We start from the raw sequence: 12,200 nt of genomic DNA on the forward strand, positions 1-12,200 counted from the left end.
TGAACGTAACTAAAGCAACACTGAACTGACTTCAAATGAACAATGACAGTTTTTGATAAGAATTGTACGTTACTGAGCTGGACGATGGCATCACTGTTTTCTGCAGAAATGCTTAGCCAAATTGAATTAAGGCGCACACACACAAACACAGAGAACATAACCTACTGCCGCATAATTCAATATTTTATGTAAAGCTACCTTTCAAAAATGACTAACAAAAACAGTTAAATAATAGGTAACGTAGACTTACAGCTTCTTTAGCATATCCAGCCACTAGCCAGTGACGTTAACGTTACATCCATCCAACACCGCCGAATTTCTGGAGATAAAACAGACACCAACAACTGTACTTAGACATTGTGACCGTGTTTTAAGTGGAATAATTGATTACAGACCGTGTAAAAATAATGAATGTTATGTGTAACGTAACGTTAACGTTAGCATAACGGTCGCTAGTTCGACAGACGTCGTCAATAATTCATAGTTCATTTCAACATAACTTCTTGTTGACTTTCTGACTTCTTTGACTAACGTTACTTAACATTAGGAAAGTTGTAATAAAACAGGGTTGCTCACCTTTACGCTCGCTCCTGCTTGAACCTCTCATCCTCCTGTTGACGTAGCTAGTGATTTGAACAGTGTGGACAAAAGCGCGCGACTCGCGCGAGGAAGCGCTGGGTCAAAATTTCCAAAACAAACCCAAATGCTGGGTCATTGTCAGCTGATTACGGAGAAAATAACCCAGCAACATAGTCAAAATGCTCAACCCAGCATTTGGGTTTAAAAATAACCCAGCATTTTTTAGAGTGTATATAGACTACAAATGTATGATTTATATGTAAAAAGGAACAATTTAAAAGCATGATATGTCTCCTTTAAACATTATTAACGTTAGATCCATCGGCATGGCGACAAGTTCCATGATTCCACGCTCATTTACTGCGTCATCATTCTACGCCTTTGTTATTGTAAGAGGTTAGCGACCTCTAGCGGCTAAAAAAAATGACAGATTGTAGCTTTAATTTAAATAAAGCGGTAAATTATGTTTGTTTTTGTTTTTTTGCGCAAACAAAGCACTTGCTTCCCTTAATAAAATTGAGGTTAAACCAATAGATTCTCGTGGATTTTTAATTATGCCTTTACTACCTTTCTGGGGCTTGAAAGTGTTAGTTGCGTTACGTAGCTGTCAATGGAGGGACAGAAAGGTCTCAGATTTCATTAAAAAGAGCTTCATTTGTGTTCTGAAGATGAACGAACGTCTTATGGGTTTGGAACGACATGATGGTGAGTAATTAATGACAGAATTTTCATTTTTGGGTGAACTAACCCCTTAGGCAGACAATAGGCCTACCAACTGATGGCCACAAGATGGCAGTGCTTCTCTCTTTATCAGTTTTCCTGGAACTGACGTGAGTAGTCTTCATGTCCCTCAATTTCTCATTCCTGGAATTATTTGTCTCTGTCAACACGCTTAAACTTCTAATCACATACAGAGTTTATTTAAGGATGGAGAACAACAGTCTTTACTTTGAGTCTCTCAGTCGCTATATTGTATTTAAAGAAAGCAGGTGGCAGTTTAGAGACAATATGCTATTACTACGTTTTACAATGTTTTCCTACTGTCAAGGTTTCACAATGAAGCAACCTTGTGTTATTACCGGTACTATTAGACAAATTAAATGAAGGCCTGACAAAAATAGCTTGCCTATTGCTGCAAAAAATCAACTAGGCTACTCAAAGTTTCAATGCTGCTGCTATTTAAGTTTATTATGATACATTAGAAACAATCTTTTATAATTAATATTATGTAAAATGTGTAGCATACACTATAATTATAACAATTACATTTCATTTAATACTGCTAGGCAGATAAACACTGGAATATGTCTCATTTTATAATCATGATGTAGCCAACACTGTAATTATGACAGACTAATCTGTAATGTAGTGTCTTTTTAGTAGTCATAATAACATGACATAACATCTTAAAAACTTTAGCTGGCCCGTGGCACATGTTTATATGTCAACTTCTTCATGGCTTTTGTATCAGATGACTGTCTTATCTATGGTGGAAACACAAACAGGACAAAAACAAACCTTATCTGCATATACAATTGTGGTCTCATAGCAAAAACTAAACTGAACTAGAAATACTAAAATTTATTTCCTTTTGACTGGAGATGGTACTTATTTCAATTCAAGTTTTTAAAAAGAAAATCCAAACTGTTTTGAGGCAGCTTCACAGAAAATGCTTATTTCAATGTTACTTTCAGGAAGTATTCTGTTATCAGCCAGAGATAGCCGACTACTTATATACTATTTAAGACATAGAACATGAAACTTGTAGGTTTTCTATTAATGATTGGCTTGATGTTTACATCATTTATACTTTTGAATTTTTTGATTGCAAATTCAAAATTAACATCTTATTTTCCCCTCAAATTCTTTTAACCCATTTAATCCCAAATTTTTCCCAGACACAAAAATATCCAAATCATGTGTCATTAGTATCCCTTTGAAACAATCAATCATAATTTTTAGAAATTTTCATGGAAAAGTGTGTGAAAAAGTGTGTTTTATGATCGGTCACAATTGTGACCGGTGGGATACTGTGTTGTATCAACCATTGGACAGACTGAATATAGGTCTATTTGACCTGTGCTGTGTGTGTGTGTGTGTGTGTGTGTGTGTGTGTGTGTGTGTGTGTGTGTGTGTGTGTGTGTGTGTGTGTGTGTGTGTGTGTGTGTGTGTGTTGTATCAACCATTGGACAGACTGAATATAGATCTATTTGACCTGTGTTTGTGTGTGTGTGTGTGTGTGTGTGTGTGTGTGTTTGTGTGTGTTGTATCAACCATTGGACAGACTGAATATAGGTCTATTTGACCTGTGCAGTGTGTGTGTGTGTGTGTGTGTGTGTGTGTCTGTGTGTGTCTGTGTGTAAAATTAGGTAGAAAGTTAGGTAGCAGCAGAAAGTAAGGTAGAACAGTTAGCCTATGTGTATTAGCATGAAGATACAATGGGTTATCCCACCGGTCACTATTGTTGCCGCTGACATGTTTGTGAGTTCTATGACCACATTAAAAAAAGTTGAGTAATTGCAAATGCATCAATACTAGACACCTTAAACATGATGTGTACCAAAAATCTATGTCCTATCTTTATGTTAACATACTTCACTAACATATTCTTTGGGAGCTTTCTTGCTGCCATCCTCTTCTCTTGGCGCAAACAGGAAGTAAACAGCTCTGGTCATGTGACAATTTACAGTAAACATGCGACACTGCACATATTTCATTGAGACCCTTTATTATTTCAATATCTGCTGGAAATGCATTGATAGATCATTCAGTAACATTTTTATAGCCTTAGAAATGAAACACTATTGTGACCGGTGGGATTAAATGGGTTAATGTTCCTCCGACCTTATCAAAAATATTATTGAAGTTTTAACACTGTTTCACCACAAAACAGACATGCGCTTTTCAGAAATGTGACTTTTCTAGTAACTGTTTCTGTTTGGGATCATTTTGACTTCCGCAAAAAAACATGTCAGAACACTAACAATGAAACAAATCAAAACAAACCGCCATCATGAGCGAACAATTTGCAGTATTTACACCAATCAATGAATCATATAACATACTTTATTGTATTTATTCATGTTTTATGTACAAATATGTAAACATAAGTAATGTAAAATGTAAATTTGGCTTAAAACCAGTTCTTGCAAAATAAGAAAATATCATAAAGTATCATATATATATATATATATATATATATATATATATATATATATATATATAAATGGCATTTTTATAGTTTAAAAAAAACAATTTGAGGTTAAAATCACTGCAGTTTCTTTTTTAATTGAACTGTTTGGATCATAACCAGTTGTAAATATTACTGTGAATGATGAAAATAGCAGAGAGCATGCTATTGATGTATTTTAAATGGTAGCTTGTTAACTAAATAATTTTGTTTGTATCCTTCTTATCTTATCTTCTTATCTTCTTATCTGCATATAGAACATCAACAGGAATGTTATGTTGTCCTTCCTTCTCCCATACAGTATGTACTGAACATTTACAACAAACAAATCCATTCATGTCATCCAATCAATATTTCATGGCTTTATTTCTTACCACAGAGAGCAGCACTGAAACTTTAATGGTCACTCCACTGCTCTGGTGAAGTTGACTTTGTCTTAAAAATTCCTGAATAATTCAACAGAGTTGCGAATAAAAAAACTCCTTTGGAACCTTGAGGCCTTGTTCTATCTCTCTTCAACCAACACACACTTCTGCTTGGTGGCATTTTATATAACTGCATTGTATAAGAGATACTTAAAACGATCCCTGAATACAACTGGCAAACTAATGGAGTTTTTTTTAGGGCAAATTGCTTTCTGTTATGTGAAGTAACATGCCGTTGCATAATTTTACAGTTTGTGTATCACGCTAGCTTTGAAACTCCATTACCAAATCACTTTACATCTCTTTTAGGACGTGTTATAAGCAGTTTGCAACACAAAGAATTAGATATTTTGTATATTTGTAGGTTAAAATTAGATTATTAAATCAACTGTGCCAACCTTAAAATGTTCACAAAATGACTTTAAAAATGTTCAAATGTTCAACAAAGTGGGGCACATTTTGTTGTACTGCATTAAGAAGATGGTTTGACTCCATTATGAACTGGCACCAACATCTCTGAGACATTCTGGAGTCAGCAATGAAGTTAATGGACGCAAATGACCACGGGGATATGAAACTGCAGGTCCTGTTCTTTACCTTCAGTCTAAATAGTGTCAGTAAGAAAGTAAAAGCTGAGCATTATTAGTTCTGTTCATCACTCATTATTATAGTTGCATTCTTCAAAAAAAGAGTACGTGTTACAAGTTCATTACGTGTATTACGTAATGTGTGGCGCATCGCAGAGCTAGTGCAAGCTAGCATTTGTTGTTAAAAAGTATTTAAATTTTTTTAGAAAATGACCGATCGTTTCGATAGATAAGAGCCTTATTCCTCGGCTGAGATCATGTCGAGCCCTTTGAAGCTGCATTGAAAATTTGGACGTTCAAACCATTGATAACCGTTGAAGTCCACTATATGGAGAAAAATCCTGGAATGTTTTCCTCAAAAAACATCATTTCTTTTTGACTGAAGAAAGAAAGACAAGAACATCTTGGATGACATGGGGGTGAGTAAATTATTAGGGAAATGTTAATTCTGAAGTGAACTAATCCTTTAATTACAGCAATATTCTCACTTTCATACTGCCTATTTTGCAAAATTATATATGTATAAAAAATATATATATGTGTATATATACATGTTATATATATGTTATAAAAAACATTTTTATTCTAAATAGTGGAACTATATTCACATTTTTGTGCTAATCAAATAAATTTTTATGTTAAAAGTCATGAACTTAAAGTTACAGATAAGACACTGAGTTAAAAGATGAATTCGTTTTCTGACATTATTATTAATAACTCTTTCCCTGCCAGGTTTTTGTTTTTTCTTTTAAAGTTGCCAGCCACCACCAGCATTTTTGATAATTTTCACAAAAATGTCATGGCCCCCAGAATATTTTGTTGCATGAATATCTGAACATGCAATATATCAAAAGAAAGAAAAACAGAACATCTGTTTTTAAACAAACAAAGAAAAGTTGTAATGTTTTTTTTTTATCAACACTTGAATGTGGGTAAGTTTCATTTAAAAAAAAAAAGAGCAACATTTTGAACAAAAAGGCTGAGAAAATTGTGTTTTCCCCCCCAAAAACAAGCAATGCTTGTCGCTTGTTTCCCTCAAAGTGCCTTGAAACGTGCAGCGTGTTGACGTAATTTCCACTGAAACAGGAAGACAGGGCGGGACATATCGAACAGCTCCTCCCCTTTTTTAAAATAGCCAATAGGTTTTAGTTTATATCACAGCTCGGCCAGAGCCGTTGAGCTCGGTAAAGCCACAGTTTCCTCCTAATCTCCTCCATATTTCTTTAAAATATAGCATTATTTGTAGAATTCAAATAGGTCCGATACATTTTGTGGTCTGCGCTGACTCGATCATATGATCTGCTCTGTGCTATAGTCTATCCGGAACTGTGAAGGTTCGCGTGACACTAGCGTAAAACCAGACTTCATTCGCCCCCATGGAAAATATATTTACACTGTCTAATGAATCGTTCCCTACATCCTTAATGTAGTGCCATTCACCACAAAATAGTAAATATGTGAACAAGTGACCGATTTTAGCCACAGCTTCAGCGTCTATTTATAATGTAGGGGGGCGGGACACTTTAGATTCTAGAGAGCATTTGATTGGACAGAAAATCTGATTTGAAACTAAAGTGCAGAGTGATGTCAAAAAAATCATTGATCCACATTGGCGGAAGTGAGAGATGGCTGCATCCGAAACCGCATACTTCCCTACTATATAGTGAAAAACATGTGACATCCGAATTCACAGTACACTTTTTTGCAGTCGTGAAGAAATTACTTCTTCAAAATAAGTACCTAATCAAGAGAGTATGCAGTTTTGGATGCAGTCAGTAAGTTTTGAATGCTTATATCTTCTAAATGCAAATGTTGTCATTGTTTTGGAGCAAACTAGCTTATAGATAACGGTAAGGCTAAAATATTCATACTAAAAGCCCAAAAAAATCTATTTTGATTCCATGGTGACTTTATTTGTCTTTGGAGTTGGAGTAATATCACAAAAATAATTAGGCTACTAGTAAAAATTGTTGTTGATTTGAACATGTCAGTAGGTTAGATATTCCATGACAGAAATTACAGAGAAGGTTAACATTTTTAGCTGTGTTAAGAAAACCAGGGTGGGTGACACCTGTACATGAAAAATATTGTCTATAATGTCTCAAAACAGTATGTTATGTGCACCATAAGACCCAAAATGCTGTCTAGATAGCCAGGAGACACAGCAAATTACTCATTCAACAGTTAAAAGATTTGTATTTTTCAAATATAACTAGCAAAATATCAAGGGAGGATGAGTTATGTTTGGCTTGCCATATGTAGCTCAATCAAAGCCTTTGATGCCAGATCACATGCTGCACGCTTCATTTATTAAAGAGACAGGGAGATGATGCAGCAGTCACGAACAGAAGGTCGATAAAGGTATCGTGTCGCCTGAGAGCAAAACATCTTTAGTAACCCCTGCTCTCGTTAAACATGCTGTCAATGCTGAGGGAGAATGACAAAGGTCATCTTCTCAAAGGATCTCACTGCAGGTCGCGATTCTGCACGTGATAAACAGGTAACACGTGCTAAAATATATAGCGCAGTTGCTCATAAACCAGTCTTTCCAGTTCATGTTACACCTAAATGCCCTGCTGTGTTGTGTTTATTAAGATATCTGAGCACACAGGCTCTTCAGATTTATTTAACAGTATTGGTTAATATTTATCTATAGTTATTAATTCATTGTTTACTTAATAATATTTGAAGAAGTCCTTTCACATCACTGGATAAACAATTTCAAATAAATAAATGCTTTGCAATTGCAAGCATAATGCCAAAATGTTTTTTTTTCAAACATGCATTTATGTACAAACAATAATGTTTATAAAATACCTTAGTTGTTAATATAAGACACAAATTTTTTATCTTTAAATAAATTGTATGTAAAATATACAATTCAGCCTCGCACTTTCAAACAGTAATTTAAATGGGTCCTATTCTTTTCCACTTTTTCAACTTTAGTTAGTGTAATGTTGCTGTTCATGCGTAAAAAAGATATGCAAGGTTACAAAGCTCAAAGTCCACTCCAAAGGGAGATATTTTATTTAAAGTCCCCCTAGTTGATAATTTTATCCCTTTAAACTCATCTTTGATCACCAAAATGACATATTTAAATGTTTTTTCCTTGAAAAAAAAATTCTTCATGCCTTAAAATAGCTTGAATGTAACTCTAAACCCTTGCCTCATTTAGTATATGCGGTTCTATGAATATGCAAATTAGCCCCGCCTCCACTCACTCACAGCAGCTCAGAGATCCACTCGTTGACGATCACACGTTGACGTGATTGGTTACAAGGTAGTTTGTGACGTCAGAAACACCTGCGATTTCAAACAGCGTTTTTGAGACTGTCTTTGGTTCACTGCATTTTTAATGAGAAAATGGGAATAAGAAATGAGAAAATACTCAGCAATGGTGTTGACAAATGAATTTGCACATGGTTTGTCTTAAAGCATATTTTGTAAGACGGTTCGCCGCTCTTTAGGAAAATTAACCATGGTTTTGTGATCGATTACTATTTGTATTACCTTAGTTTTCCAACAAATATCACGATTAAATGGTGGATAACATCGTATCTATAATGTATAAGAAAATTACAAAAAAACATACCACATGAAATCCACTTGCAAAGTCTGTGCGTGAAATCTGTTCTGCACAGTCCTCTTATTCGTTAACAGTGTCAGAGTCTGAATCAGGCTCAAATTGGTTTGAAATTGACGCCATCTTCATCCATATTTACAGGACATTTCCCTAACATGCGCTAAGCACTGCCAATCACAACACACTAGGCCAACCAATCACAGCACATTTCAGATTTCGGAAGGAGGGGCTTCTTCGAAATCGAGCCAGACTGGGGAGAGAGGTGCTGTAATGTAAAATATGTGACAAATAATGCTTTTTTGAACAATCAAGCATGAAAATGAAGTACCAGAGGCTAGTATTTGATATAGACATGTTATGATGGCCAAACAGATCATTCATAACAACAAATGACACATTTTCTAATTAAACAGTTTCTTTTTTACATTTACATTTACATTTACATTTATGCATTTGGCAGACGCTTTTACCCAAAGCGACTTACATTGCATTTCAAGGTACACATTTACATTCTTATCTTTTTGGAAGTAACTGTTCCAACATTTGTTTTTGTTAAACTAAAATAATATTTATTGGTGATAATGGGAACTTGTGCTCTGTTCAAACATCAGTGAACAGAGCTTCTGAGCCACCAGTGTTACCAATTTTTTTTTTTTTTTTTTTTTAATAATAATAAAATAATTCACAGACTGTTCTCAAACAAGGGCTGTGTCCGAAATGGCCCCCTATAACCTTAAATAGGGCACTATTTGAGGGGACAGCCATGTATAGTGTTGTCCGAAACCATAGTGGACGTTATCAAGTGCACTCATTCAATCCCACAATAATGAGTGTACAACTGATGTACACTCAATGACTATAGAATACCCATAATGCTCAGTGAGAGTGGCGCACCGAATGAATTCCCGCATCTGACCAGAAGATGCCGTCCACAGCTGAATCATCCCTCCATTTTCCAAACCGCTGGTCCAATCTGGCTACAGCGTAATATAAATACAGGTATTCCTTTTTAAATCCTTTTTAATTGATTATTAAATTATATAATTAAGGTTTAAACATAGTTTCCATAACGGGGATATAATTCTTTTCTTCTTACTACTGGAGCTGCCAGTTTGCGAAGTTTCAAATAATTATTATACATCAAGCACAAACTATGCAAAAGAGTCAGCCCTTCCGGCGCACTGGAACAATGAGTCGAGGTGGAGCAGAACGTTCTGAGGCCGGAGGTGGAGACACGGGCTTCTCACGCCCAGGAGGAGATGGCTCCCAGCAGTCCCGAGGTGTATCCATGCCACTGAGAGGAGGCTGGGGTGGTTCTGATGGGAGACAGTGATGACAGGGTGGCAGGAGTGGCTGAGGAGGAAAATGCAGAACAGAACAAAAACCAAAGCCTTCATAATGGCAGTCTGGAGAGGTGGTGGGAGAGGGAGGCTGGACGGGGTTTGCAGGACTGAAGATGATACACATTCGGGCATGATGAAGGGACACAGGGAATTCATCTCTCCACACTAACCTAAATTGTCCTCTCAGTAGCGGTAGGGTGGGCGGGGTTAGCTTCCATTCCCTCGTACTCCACAAGGACTCCCACAGCAATGGATGGTGCAGCCGGCTTGCACACCTGGTCAGACTCTAATGGCTCCGGGATGATGTTCTGCTCAGTCGATACCGTTGGCGCTGACTGAAACATTGCGGCGGAGACGGACTCATCTGCGGTGGGCTCATGCTGCAGCTCCTCGCAGTGGGATGGTATCTGGCTGGGCACTGGATTGGGAGTGGGGTCGTCGTCAGCTGGTCCAACGGTCAAAACGGTCAAAAAAGTCCAAATCGTGTGTGACTGTTGCTGCGTCTCAATTCACCTACTTATACTACGCCCTAAAAGTATGTACTCTTTTTTTGTGAAGAAAAAGTAGATACTTCTGAGTGTGTAGGAAAAGAGTACAAGCTTTGGGACATACTATCACGTCATACAATTGCATCTTTAACGGTTGCTCTCTCTTGCATACTGTCACCGTAAACTCGCCTGTCAATCATCTTGTCATAGTTAAAATTCTCCACATTTAATTTCATTTTATTTCCTACCATATCAGAGAGCAATGCAGTAGCACGTTGATCTGCAGTCGCGGGTCTTTCATGCAGAGAACTCTCCTAAAATGATTTAATGGCCAAATGGATCTTTATAAAAGTCCACATTATTGGATGCCATTAAATATATATATATATTTATATCAGGTTAAACTTTGATTAGTAACATCAACTGTAACAAAGTGAAAAACCTTTATCTAATCCTCTCACAGTCGCAAATCCGCCATGTTTTGTAGTTTTCTGAACACTTTTAACTTGTGTTTGTAGTTCTGAACTGAATCCTCTTCCAAAGCCTTTATAGTGTGCACAGATCAACACTTCGAAAACCGGAAATAGTAGACCATCCGGGGACTTCTGGCATACTCTTTTCAACACACTATGCTTTGGGACACACTTATTTTAATCTCACATACTGTTTAGGATGGATAGTATGGACATTGAGACGCAGGGTGTGACAGCAATGTTCAGAGAGAGAAAGAAAAAAAGAATTGTCCATTTTGATTTCACAGTGACTTTAAATGTGCTTGGTCTCCTGGAGCAGATGGAGCTGTCATACATGATTCAGTTCTGTGCTGGAAATGAAAGGAACGTGTGAATCTCTTCATTGCTGAGAGATGCTGCCAGTACAAGATGGTTATAAGTATGAGAATATATCAGCTCGGTGTGACTGTAGTTCACTGAGGGCAACACAGTTCAGTTTGTAGCATGATCCGCATGTGTTGCCATGGTTTTCTGTCTTTCAGCACTCACTGACCGTGCTATTACAGTCCTTATTATAAAGCTCCATAGATCTTCTGTATTCCCTCTTGTCACTCATTATGTTCTTCCTTCATCTGACTCAGGTCGACCTAGTTAGCACAGAAGACTCTGTCCCCCTGTCTTTCTGAATATTATTCTTTTATCTACTTATTATCTTTTCCTAATCCTCATTCTCTCATCTTCCTCTTAATAATTTTTATCTTTCATTCCATATCCCCCAAAACAGTATTTGGAAGTACTCATACATGAACACTTGGACAAATGGTCACAGGCACGAAGACGCAGTTTTATTTAATTGACCTGAGCTAATTTTTAGCTTGAATTAATCCATCAATTTGCTCCAGTCTGACCAATTTAGGCTGTGAGCTGTTGCTGACATGATAGGTGTGCATTATTGCATTGATCATCCAATTACAGTGAAGTGGAAGCATTGCCTCCACTTATTTGAGTATTTATCTATTGCCATTTGCCATAAATTTGTTCATTGGTGTCGCTGTTGGACAGAGGTACTTAAAAAATAATAATTGTAAAACTCTCTTTCATCTAAAATTCTAAATATTTGTTTTATTTTTTCATTTTTACTGCTGAATTTCCAGATTTACCTCAAATGTCCAGAACCATTGATTTTCTCTGCATTTTGATGTCTGAAATTTTTATTCACCGTTTTTATTGCAAAAGCAGCCGATTAGAACATTACATATTAATGATAAAAGCAGTGTTGGGAAAAGTTATTTTCAAAAGTAATGCATTACAATATTGTGTTACTCCCTAAAAAAAGTAACTAATTACATTACTTAGTTACTTTTTATGGAAAGTAATGTAATATGTTGCTTTAGCAAATGTAATTTTTATCTAAAGTTATTTTTGCTTATTGGTTTGGTTGAACTGGATTATCGAATGTCAGCAGCAAACACAATAGTTAAAGTGGATTAAATACATAAAGTATATCTGTATTTAATTATTGCAGGTTTGCATAATATTCTTATTGTTTGTAA

Source organism: Abramis brama (genome assembly GCF_963993115.1).
Source record: "Abramis brama genome assembly, chromosome: 15".
NCBI lineage: Eukaryota > Metazoa > Chordata > Actinopteri > Cypriniformes > Leuciscidae > Abramis > Abramis brama.